The sequence below is a fragment of the Rhinichthys klamathensis genome, unplaced genomic scaffold (genome assembly GCF_029890125.1).
Source record: "Rhinichthys klamathensis goyatoka isolate OS25496 unplaced genomic scaffold, OSU_Roscu_1.1 h1tg000015l_1, whole genome shotgun sequence".
Lineage (NCBI taxonomy): Eukaryota > Metazoa > Chordata > Actinopteri > Cypriniformes > Leuciscidae > Rhinichthys > Rhinichthys klamathensis.
This window is the reverse complement of record NW_026606567.1, coordinates 3,196,675-3,208,556: the sequence shown is the minus strand read 5'-3', so window position 1 is coordinate 3,208,556 and position 11,882 is coordinate 3,196,675.

Genomic DNA, 11,882 nt, shown 5'->3' with positions numbered 1-11,882 from the left:
TGTGAAATATCTTCATGTGGCATGTGTAAATGTCCTACAATATGTGATGCATGCAGACCAGAGATGCATTTTGTACACTTGCCGTTCAGCACTGAAGAGGAAGGTAACATTACAGATGGCACAACTATATGAATATGTTTACATAGAGGAAAGAGTGTTTTTTTTTAGCTTTTGCCTTTTAGCTGTGTGTTTAGAGCGCTGTTTAACCCCGCATGGGTCATTTCGCATTCTTGTTCGAGAGCTCTGACCCTTTGATGCGAAATCTGTTTATTTGCGTTTTTGCTGTTCTATAGTGACATTTCTTTTCTTGGCTTTTCCAACCACCCTTCTTTTTGCTGTTGGAATTAATGGGAAGGGGTTTGTTACATTTTAAGACACAAGTTTTAATATAGAACAGCTATAAAAGGGGTTTTCATGCGAGTCTTGCTCAAGTCTTAATGTGTTGAATCTGTATGCTGTTGCTTTTTCTTTTTTTTTTTCTTCAAAATGCTATTGTATTACACACAAATACACATCCACACACATGCTCTCACATCCTGAGGCCATGACATGTTTGGGTGAATCTCACAAAACCTGTCAAGAACATGTCCAGGTCGTATTTCATTACCCCCCACACACACACACCAGAAAAAAAACGTATACACATGCAGAATGATATATTTATATATCATATAGGCTTCATATATATATATATATGATGCTTATTTTAGGCTGATTTATAAAAAAAAATAAAAAATAAAATATTTTTACTGTAAAACAGTAAATTAAAAATATGAACTTGAGAATAATTAAAATTCATATCAATAAATGTATGGGAAAGAAATTGGAATTAGACTTGTTTGTTGTACAGTATTGAGAACATTTGGAGAAATGTACGCAATTGTCATAAAAAAAATCGAAACAACAAAATTGTCAAAAAATGTGTCGTAAAAATTATGAAAAAATATAATTAAATGCTGGGGTGAAGGGTGACGTGTTTGTGTGCGATTCACCAGATTACTATGAATTACTAATGGATATGTTCTAAAAACTATCAGAAATGCTAAAGTTGGTTCTTAATATCTGCCTACTACAGCATTTTGGCCATCGTGTGTGTGTGTGTGTTCAAAACATTTACCTGTATAATTCAACTGTCTCATACTCGTTTGTAGTGACTTGAGGAAAAGTTTTTTTTTTTTTTTTTTTTGCTGTATACCGTAGTTTATTTAGATGAATGAGTTGGAGTTTATTTGAATGAATTTGGAAGGAGCGATTGTTGATTGCATGCTTTGTTTCTCGGTTTTTACAGAATAAAACACACACCAACTTTTACACACATTCTGTGACTAATCTTCAGGCCAATAAAGAAAAGCTTCTGAACACTTCTTAAATGTCTCGTCGCTTTTTAATGCATCTGTTTGTCTCTTGGAAAATCCTCCTTTGATGTTTTGTAGATCACCTTATCATTCTTCCTGTCGGTTTGACTCTCGTTCACCCCGGATCTCTTTTACTCCCACTGCCAGTCAGATGTCAGCTTGTGTTGTCAGAGGAAGGGGAGGCCAGCGAGATTAAACTAGAGCTTTTGGCTTTGACACATTCCATCTGATCTTAACTACACTAAATCAACTGGGGAATTTGTACTCAAGCCTGCCACTCAACCACTTTAAACACACACACAAAACACTTGATTATAGCAGCTTCATTCTGAATCCACAACCTTTATTTTAGGACCTCTATTTTTCTTTATATCATTACTAATACTCTCTGTTTCATTTTTTTTTAAATCTATTTCTTTCTTTTTTTTCTTTTCTTTTTTTTTCCTGTTTCAGAGGTATTCATTTTCTAGTTTTTTTATTGTCTGATTTTGTTAAGGACATTTTTTTATTTTACTAACCAATTGTTTTGCATTTTTTAAGAGCTTCATTTATTTTACTTTTTTTATTTTATATTATGATTTTACAAATGAAACTTTTTATTTTTGCATGCTTTAAAGGAATTCATTTCTGAATTCTTTTCTTTTTCTAATAGCATTGTGAAGTTTTTTTCTAGATTTTTATTTTTTAATTATTGTAAAGGTATTACTTTTCATAATATTTTCCAATAATCTGTTTTTAATAATTATGCTTTTAATTTTACTAATAAGTGTAATGTTTTTTTGTGTATATTTTAAGTGTTAATGTTTATTTTACTAACTTTTGAATTTACAATTTTTTTTGTCTATTTGACTAATGAAGCTTTTTAAATGTAACTTTACTACCGTAATACACCTATGTTAATTCTTTGCATGGTTTAAACTTTTGAATTTATCTTGCCTGTAAATGTTCCTTACATTTTTTTTTTTTTTTTTTTTTTGCATCGCTATCTAATATTCTCCTATTTTCTTGTGTTTTTTACAGTCAGTTTATTTGGATCAGATTTGCAACTGGAGTCTCAGTAGATTTCATTACCACCGGCCCGCCTTTACCGCTCCACCCCGTCATGAATCATTTAACAGATTTGCCCCCGACCATTACTGTGAGAACACTTTGATATTCAAGCTAAAATGTATCAGTTTATGTGCTAACTTGTCATCTTTGTGGCTTGAGCTAATCCTTGTCTAACCGTAGTATCGCTGCATGCACATCCACATTACAGTTTAATCCTGACCCGCTCAGGTCACGGGCTGTGATGTGTGCTGCCGGCTCTAATGAGAAGACGAGAATGAAAGGATCAGAGTCGTAGGAAAGGAGGTGCAGAGGTCAATCAGGAGAGCACCAGATCAGGTCAGGAGATCAAAATCTGTCTGAATAATGGAATTCCACAAAGATTCAAAGGAGTTAATGGAACAGGAAATAAAGCCACGATCTGATTACAGTTCAAACAGTGTTCTGCCTTTTGGATTTTTTTTAAATTCAGACGGAACTTTAAGCATCAACTTCATGTTCACCATAATTACATTTTCTAGATTCTAGACTCGTAATATGATCATGGGAAGTATGTTGTCCAAAATTCCACAAAATACCCAGTCATTATAATTATTTTTTGTGAGCTTATAAGTGAACTATATATATATATATATATATATATATATATATAAATTGTTTTATTTTTTTTCACATACTGTGTACTATTAATCAGAGATGATATACAACCAAATTCCCACAGGGCATTAGACCCTTAGAGGATTCACTTGTGTTTCCTGTTTGGTGATGGAGTGTCCATTCAAAATTCACCTGTCCATGTAAAGAAGAAAAACAACCCAACGGCAGTTCAGTCCCAGAGGAACACCGCAAGCAATTGTCCTAATGAGTCGTTCATGTTTGACCCTTTGAAAACATATTTCCTTTGGCATACTACTCATGCTAATTTTGCAGTGTGCACAGTATGCATGACCTACTAAACATGTCTAAATGTTAACCAGGACACAATAAATTACTATATCCTACTTTTTTATTAGTTCGAGTTTAGTCTGATATGTTTAAAGATGCATTATACTAATATATACTGCTTACTGTTTTTTTTTTAAAGTGCATTATGCAGTGATTTATCATTTAGTAGTATGCTACATTGCTGTCACATGACCTGATGATAAGGTTGCATGCTTAATTCAGCAAGTGGCATTCAGTTAGCATAAATAAAAATGGCTATTTTGAATCCAAGTTTGTGTTAACGTAAAATATCATAGATTCGAAAATCGGCATTCTTTGCACAACATACATACTGCAAAGTCAGAGTAAGGGCCGATTCACACAAAACACGTTTGAATATAAAAAGTGCAGTGCAAACGTTACTTGTTACTCGTAGGCTTGACCGTCCCATTTAACAACGCTCAGTCCGACCTTAGCGGCCTTCGAAGGACGCCGCCTCTGAATTGGGACTAACGTGATCGCCAAACCTTAAACTGCATATAATTTAAAACTGCCTAACGTTACGGAATAAAATGGCGACCCAGGATGAGCTATGAAGGTTTTGTTGGACTCTATCTACTCTGTTTTCATCAAACATGAATCCCAAATATGCAATTTTCTCAGCTTTCTGTTCAAAACGTTGCTTTTTTTAATGAAACTTACCCACATTCAAGTGTTGATAAGTAACAACGCGTGAAGCTACAATAAAATGTAGCGGCTCTGTTCATCCTTTTGATATATTGTATGTTCAGATATTCACACAGAAACATATTCTGGGGGGCCATAAAAGTTTTGTGAAAGTGATCAAAAATGCTGCCGCTGGCTGGCAACTTAAAAAAAAAAAAACACTGGTGGGAAAGGGTTAATTTTTATATTTATTTGATCGTGGAAGTATGCAGTATGTACTGCGCAGTATATGCACTAAGCTACTGCTGCATTCCAAACGTAGCCGGTGTTAAGTAGACTCGCACTTCAATAGAGCTACTGACACACACACACAAACACTTTAATCTGCTGGAAGGATGGAAGAGTCTCAGGGGTGTCATTAACCAATAACAGGCACTCAGACAGTATTGTGCGGTAACACAAGGATGAGAAATGAACAGTCCATTATTACTTCAGCTTAAATGACTCCTGAATTCTCTGATCGATGGCTCGTTGTCCTCAATCACATCCGACCCATACTTAAGGTCACAAGATAATTCTGACCCCATGGGACTCGTGTGATTTGTGGTATGCAGGACGGCCTCTCCGTCAGCGTGTGACAGGGCTCGTTGAAGACACTTAGATCAAAACATAAATACACACATTTCAATTCAATTTATTTGTACCCTTGTGAAAAAGAAGTACACTTACAGCATACTTTTGAGTAAAATAATATACATTAAGTGTGAACTAATGTTTTCAGACACTTAATTGCATGTTATTTACAATTGAACTAAAACTTTAAATTCATATTAAATTTAATTAGCTGAAATGTAGTGTTTTTGACCCACTTGTGTACATCTTTATAAGTTATTTCTTAATTGTCTTTGAAAATTTGTGCGTTTATGGTAAACTAAAATATACTTTAATGTCATTAAGGTTGGAAATTGTATGTCATGCATTTAAAAATATATGTAATTATACATTTATAGTGAATATATATATTGAAGTTGTAATTTAGTTGCCTACCGGTACTTTTAAAATAGATTCACTTTAAATGTAGTTTTTTTAATAAAACAAGTACTTTACATGTGCTTTAGTGTGATAGTCAACATCAAAATAAGTGTACTTCTTTAAGCATGTCAGAAGAAAATTAAAATGTAATGAATTAACAGAATTTGACATTACAGTGCACTTTTACAAATGGGAAGTGTGTCAACAAAGTGGACTCTAAGTACGCTTAAGTGGCCTTTTTTTCATTCATATTATCAGCAAGTACAGTTTTTGGAAGCTGTACTGTAATAGGCACACTTCTTTTTCACAAGAGTGTATAACATTTGTTCTATAGTGTGATGTCCTAAAGAAGTGCTCAGTTTGCAGTTAAAAAAAAGTAAACGCAACTTCTTTCTTTTATTTGAGATGTTTAGCAGAATGTCTGATCTATACTCTCTTCTATACAATAATGGTGAATGGGACTCTCTTTCACTCTCTCTGTCTCTCCTCACTGACTCATGAATTCCTCAGCCACTTCTGGGCCGGTCGCTTTATTGCTTTCATATAATTGTAAAGAGCCAAACTCCTCTAATTTTCTTTTAAAAGCTGGCGGCCAACCTGTGGCTTCCAGAGGAGCTGCTATGCATCATGGGAGGGGGGCTTTTAACAACATTTCATGAATGCCTCGAAGTGTGTGAACAGTTATTGTGGATCACTTACATCGGGTGTGGCAGACTCTAATATTCCTGTACCACACACACACACACACACACACACACACACACACACACACACACACACACACACACACACACACACACACACACACACTCTTAATCAAAAAGAGCCTGAGCTCCCCATTCAAACTGTGAACTCAACAAGAGCCAAAGATGTTTATAAGGGCCTTATAAATTTCTACAAGTCTTACAGCCATGAAACACCTGTTTGTGATTGTTAGTGTGTGTTTCGGAGTGTTTTGTTTTAATTGCCATGTTTACAGTGAGATGAGTGGTTCGTTTTTCTACAAATGAAGGAATGTGGCTAGTAAATGGGGGGGAAGTTAGTGCAAGAACAAGAACTGAGTGAGATACACATTCACTGCAGCACAATTCAAGTTTCACTGCCATATCTGTGTATGTGTATCCCATAGAATATATTCTTATTTTTGCATGTGTCTTCTTGAATATTTAATTTTATTGAAAAATTTATTTAAAAAATAATGGCAATGTCCAATCCAATACTAGGAACCAAATGGTGATTTATTTTGTTTTGCAGTGTTTTTTATTTTATTGCATTGCATTATTTTTGTTTTATTTTATTGCATTGTAATGATTTATTTTATTTTTGTATTGCATTGCATTTTCTCTTATTGCACTGCATTGCATTGCATTGCTTTGTTAATGTTTGTGTTGCATTGCGTCGTTTCATTTGTGTATTGCATTGTTTTATTTTATTTTTGTATTGTGTTGCACTGTTTTTTTTTATATATGTATAGCATTGGATTGATTCATTTTATATTGCATTTCATTGTTTTATTGCATTGCATTTTTATTTTATTGCATTGCTCTACTTTATTGCATTGCACCTTTTTGTTTTGTTTGTATATTGATGTTCTGGCATTATTATTTATGCAACAGTCATGCTAATAAAGTTCTGTGATGTTGACAATTTGACAGCTGAAAGTGAACTGATGAAAAACACTTTCTCCCTCAGGTTTCCCTACAGATAATCCTTTGTTTTCTCCAACTCCTCACCCCTGGGCCTAGTGTTGTCAGGACTGCAGGTTGAGCTCAGATGAAACGCAGAAATCCCACGGATTCCACCATCGCCTGCTTCTTCTCCTCTTCCTCCATCTGTTGTCCTCCCAGACAAATGACCAGAGAGACGAGGTGAAAGCCGAATTTGACATGCCAATTTACACAATCAAGGGCTTAAGGCTCTAATAGAAATCTGAAGACAGCTTGTTGCACTCCTTCAAGAAGTCATTCAGCTCAATGTAATGCCAGGGAAAAGATTGACCTTCCTTTTCATACTCTGTTCCTTTTTATATCTCAAACACCGTTCGCCCTTTCAGAGACATGAAGCACCGAAATGGTATATTTTGTGGATTGATTTGAAATGGAGGACCCTGACAGTGTTTGGCCTCCGGCGGGGGCCAAGGTCAGACCACCACGACGCGGTAAGACCCTTGTCTTCCTCTTTTTCCTTTCCCACATTCCACGCTGCTCTCACACGTTAAGAAGTCCAGCGTATGATCGGCAGCAGAGCAGCGGCAATTACCCAAGCACACCTCCTCCCCTGAATTCCCCACTTCATCCGCTGTTTTAAAGAGGGAAAATAAAGAGCCACTGTTTTACAACAAATCTGTTCGAGTGCTGCGTGTTCAGACTGGTCCTTGGTTTGTGTGGATGTGAGTTCAGTGACGTTCTGCAGATACACTTTTAATACAAAGCAACTTGGTTCTCCTTACCGAGCCTCATCCTATATAGGCACAAAGATGAGATCTCAGTGAAACCACCTCAATGTTCGAATACACCTATAACTGTAAGTTAAGATCTCAGGAGCTTATAACCATTACATCCCATCTCCCTGAGTGCATGTGTGTGTGTGTGTGTGTGTGTGTGATTCGGTTGAGTTGTTTGATGTGATGCTGTGTTTCTTGTGTTCAGGTCCACTGCACTTCTGGATGAAGCTGTGCTCTTCCAAAAAAAAAAAACTATATGGGACATGCAGGCATATTGTAAAGCTCAGTGGATACTATATGTGCTCACATTCCTTTATGACAATGTTTTTTCTTTGAGTTTTTGAATCATTAGTTTTTTTTTTGCTGAGGTAAGTGTCATTATTTTATGTTATTTATTTCATTGCATTGCACTACAAATGACACCTTGACCTTGGCCTGGCAGACAACAAACCAAAAACATTCAAAAATATACTATATACTATATATATACTCATTGCATTTCATTTTATTTAACCCTTCTGGTGCTCTTCGCATGTCGGCCTTTTTATTTTTTATTTCAATGAAATTAGTATACTATATTTTATTTCGATAATGTTTTTTATTTAATATTTTGTATTTTTAGGGGATTTTATGGTACAAAATTATATTTACGCTGTATTTATAATCCATTTGTTCACTTTTTGAGCATTGACCTGAAAATTACATTTCTAACTTAAACTGTGTGGTAAATCTTGAATGCTTTAGAGCACAGACTTAAGTTTGATCTCTTTTCAAAGACGACACTTGACAGATTATTGCTGAAGTGAACACAGTTTTAAAAAGTGAACTTAAAAAAAGTTACAGAATTGTAAGTTTTATTGTTCTGAAAAATTAGCAAAAATACTATTTTTAATTTTTATATGAAATATATATTTTGAAAAACGTGTTTTACTCTAAAACAATGAGAAAATCAAAGCCATAAATCTAAACAAGTTGTGTTCAAAATTTGAACCTGGTATCTCAAAAAACGAGCTTTCAGTAAGATTTTGTTTGGCCGCAGTACCAAAAGTTTCCACTAGATGCAATTCGTCTCCCATTCATTTCCAATGCGGTCATTTTTGTCCTCGAGGAGCACAAGTGTGACTATTTTTTTCAGGGCCATTTAACCTGTTCGAATCATGTCCAATGTTTTGTGTGTGTGTGTGTGTGTGTGTGTGTGTGTGTGTGTGTGTGTGTGTGTGTGTGTGTGTGTGTGTGTGTGTGTGTGTGTGTGTGTGTGTGTGTGTGTGTGTGTGTGTGTGTGTGTGTGTGTGTGTGTGTGTGTGTGTGTGTGTGTGTGTGTGTGTGTGTGTGTGTTCACATCACATAACAAGTGCTAAAACCTACCAAGTTTCGCACCAGAGGTTAATTTCATTGCATCAAATGGCCCCTTGTAGAGGAGCTATTTTATCTAAGCAATCAGACCTTGGCCTGGCAGACAATAAAACATGCGAGAGAAAAAAAAAGATTCACTGGAGTGACCCGAGGTGGGTGGGCTCTTTTGACTTCGGCCAGTTTGCAACCACCCAGAAAACCCAAGCATTGAGGTGGTGAGTTTTGTACAGGCACCATTAACGCTTTCTTCAGAAAATGCAGTCTAGATAGTAATTATTTGTGAGGGACCAGCATCCAAAAAAATGTCATATTCTAGTAACCACACTGGGTTTTATTTATTTTTTAAAGCAGGGTTATTATTGATTCTTCTTAACATAATTTTTTTTATTTTTGAACCACAATTACAGGACCGAATGCAAGAAGAAGAGAAAAGGTCGCCATATTTCCTTAGAAACCATATAGCATAAAAGATGTGAGAGGAGCAAAGTTTGCAGACTCAACTCTAGGGTGTTGTAATAGGTTATTAAGATTTTGCTACGTGGTTGTCAAGGTGTTGAGATATGACTAGTTTTTATTTCTCCACAGTTCGCCACACAAACAAACCCTGAACCCGAATTATGAGCAGTAAATAAAACACTGAATTCAAAGGTCAGATAAAAAAAAAAATACAAAACAGTTCCATAAAACATCCTACTTCTGTTATTGCTGATGTAGGGCGATTGACCCAGTAAATGTTCTTGTAAAGTAAAGAAACGAAAGCGAGTGATAAAGCAGGGCTGACAGAAAGCAATAACTCCATGCATGCATTCTTTCCCTGTGATAATGTCTGAGAGCAAATGACTGTGCAGAAAGGCGATTGGCTGGAGTGTGTAGTACACACACTGGATAGAGGTCAGATTCCTTGGTGGAGAAACGTAATATACCTTTGGACAAGAATCTTTTAATTACCTCTGTATAAACGGTGTGTGTTTGTGTGTGCAGTGCTCTCACGTAAGGTGTCTGCTCCTCAGATGTGCTGTGTCATCACAGAAGGACTTCTGAGCTCCGGCAGAAAGAGGGAGAGTTTCCTTCAGCTCTGACTCACAGTGAGGTCAGTACAGGAGCAGACTCTCTGATGAGTGTTTGAGTTTGTCTGGAGGTTAGGTTTTGTTTTGTTTACTGGTTGCGTGGTTTGGCCATATTAATAAAACGTAAATCTAAAAATAGCTTAACAGAGGGGTTTAATGAGGGAGGAGGTGCCCACGTCTTTCTGCTGTATCTCAAGCAGTCGACGAGACGAGAGTGTTATGAACTGTGATTGTATCCTGACTGGAACATTCTCGAGATTTACCTATAGTTAATTCCTTTTCTTTTTTTTAAACCCTATCCATCCATCCATCCATCCATCTGTCTATCTATATATGTCTATATCTGTCTGTCTGTCTGTCTGTCTGTCTGTCTGTCTGTCTGTCTGTCTGTCTGTCTGTCTGTCTGTCTGTCTGTCTGTCTGTCTATCTATCTATCTATCTATCTATCTATCTATCTATCTATCTATCTATCTATCTATCTATCTATCTATCTATCTATCTATCTATCTATCTATCTATCTATCTATCTGTCTATCTGTCTGTCTGTCTGTCTGTCTGTCTGTCTGTCTGTCTGTATACTACAGTATCTATCTATATGTCTGTCTGTCTATTTATCTATATATGTCTATATCTATCTATCTATCTATCTGTCTGTCTGTCTGTCTGTCTGTGTATCTGCTGTCTATTTATCTTTATATGTCTATATCTATCTTTCTGTCTATCTATCTATCTATCTATCTATCTGTCTGTCTGTCTGTATATTTACTGTCTATTTGTCTATATCTATCTATCTATCTGTCTGTCTGTCTGTCTGTGGATCTGCTGTCTATTTATCTATGTCTATATCTATCTGTCTGTCTGTCTGTCTGTCTACTGTCTATTTATCTATATATGTCTATATCTATCTATCTGTCTGTCTGTCTGTCTGTATATCTACTATCTATCTATCTATCTATCTATCTATCTATCTATCTATCTATCTATCTATCTATCTGTCTGTCTGTCTGTCTGTCTGTCTGTCTGTCTGTATATTTACGGTCTATTTATCTATATATGTCTATCTATCTATCTATCTATCTATCTATCTATCTATCTATCTATCTATCTATCTATCTATCTATCTATCTATCTATCTATCTATCTATCTATCTATCTATCTATCTATCTATCTATCTATCTATCTATCTGTCTGTCTGTCTGTCTGTGGATCTGCTGTCTATTTATCTATATATGTCTATATCTATCTATCTATCTGTCTGTCTGTCTGTCTGTATATCTACTGTCTATTTATCTATATGTATCTATCTATCTGTCTATCTATCTATCTATCTATCTATCTGTCTGTCTATCTGTCTGTCTGTCTGTATATCTACTATCTATCTGTCTGTCTGTCTGTCTGTATATCTACTGTCTATTTATCTATATGTCTCTATCTATCTATCTGTCTGTCTATCTGTCTGTCTGTCTGTCTGTCTGTCTGTCATGATTTCCTTCTATCATTCTAGATGTTTCACTACCTTTTTTTCTTGCCTCATTTATTCTCTTCTGCACTTTATTTGTATTTTTAGTATACTCTTGGGTTCTGTTACTAATTGAACTGTGTGACTTTAATTAAACATGTTAACGTTCACTTTAAAAACAAAGTTACAGTAGGTTTCTGTCATTCTTCTTTCTATGCCTCATAAGACTGCGCAGATTCTAATCTGTGGAAACAAACCGTCATCCACTTCTGGAACATATTCCAGAACTTTATGGCTGTATTTACTGCATGCCAGCTTCTGTGGAAGTCTTTATTGGGCATGATGTTCTTGTAGGAACACACAGCTCAGCTGCCAGTGAAAGGGCTTTTTAAGGGGGAATCCCTCTCAGGTGCCAGACAGCTCACTGGATTACTTTCTCTCTTTCTTTAGTTGACCATACTTTCTGCTAATAATATAATAAAAGGGTTTATATATTTATTAAAGTGCTTTTATAAAAATCAAGGTGGCTTTAGGA